Below are 1,185 nucleotides of genomic sequence, written 5' to 3' on the forward strand. Positions count from 1 at the left end.
TTTTAAACTTAACTTATTAAGGATGTGACCCTACATCAATTAATTGATACTAATATTTGAGGCTACTGAATGTAACCTGCCCACATGGCAGAGTCTGGCAAATTCCCCATGGCGTACCCAATATGCCAAATACTAGTAACAATGATGGGTCTCATTCTCCTAACCCTGAAAGAGCCTTGAATGTGGCACTTTTTATAATCTCAGGGCTAGGACGAAGGAGAAGTTACTGGGGCCTGCTCGAGGCAATCGACGAACAACAGGATGATCATGATCGTCATCTGAGTTAGTGACTTTATTAGTAATATTATTTAAAAATATTTTATTGTCTCGTTTTTAATTTTTCACTTTTATTGCAATATAAATATGTGTAATATTGTTAATGATACTTTCATGCATACATCATCCCAACACTACACCCACTACACCATTCCCTCCACCAATGTCCCATTGATCCCTTTTATCCCACTCTTACCCCACCCCCCACCCCCATAAGTTCAGTTTGTGAACAAATTCTAGTTGTTGCCTTTGGCCATTTCTTTCTTTCTTTCTTTCTTTCTTTCTTTCTTTCTTTCTTTCTTTCTCTCTCTCTCTCTCTCTTTCTTTCTCTCGCTCTCTTTCTCTTCCTTCCTTCCTTTCTTTCTTTCTTTCTTTCTGATATTTTTTAACTCAGAAAAAAGCCTTTTTTGAGGGGTTTAATACCCAAGTGTTTGAGTTTTTTCCCTGTTTCTGTTTGTGATTACTTTCCATTTTCAAAGCATCATGTTCTACCTTGCTTTTTAAGCCAGTGTTTCCCCTTGAATGTGCATCTCACTTGCTTGTCTCTATTTCCACTCTGGAGAAGCCTGTGTTCTCTCTTGAACATGTATTTTCCTTATTTCTTTTTTTTAAAATAATTTATTTATTTATTGAATCACTGTGGGAAAAGTTACAAAGCTTTCAGGTTTAGGTCTCAGTCATGTAAATATCAAACACCTTGGGCTGGAGCAATAGAACAGCGGGTAGGGCGTTTGCCTTGTACGCAGCCAACATGGCCGACACAGGTTCGATTCCCAGCATCCCATATGGTCCCCCGAGCACCGCCAGGAGCAATTCCTGAGTGCATGAGCCAGGAGTAACCCCTGAGCATCGCCGGGTGTGACCCAAAAGGCAAAAAAAAAAAATATATCAAACACCTTTCCCTTTACC

The sequence above is a fragment of the Sorex fumeus genome, unplaced genomic scaffold (genome assembly GCF_029834395.1).
Source record: "Sorex fumeus unplaced genomic scaffold, SorFum_2.1 ptg000034l, whole genome shotgun sequence".
NCBI lineage: Eukaryota > Metazoa > Chordata > Mammalia > Eulipotyphla > Soricidae > Sorex > Sorex fumeus.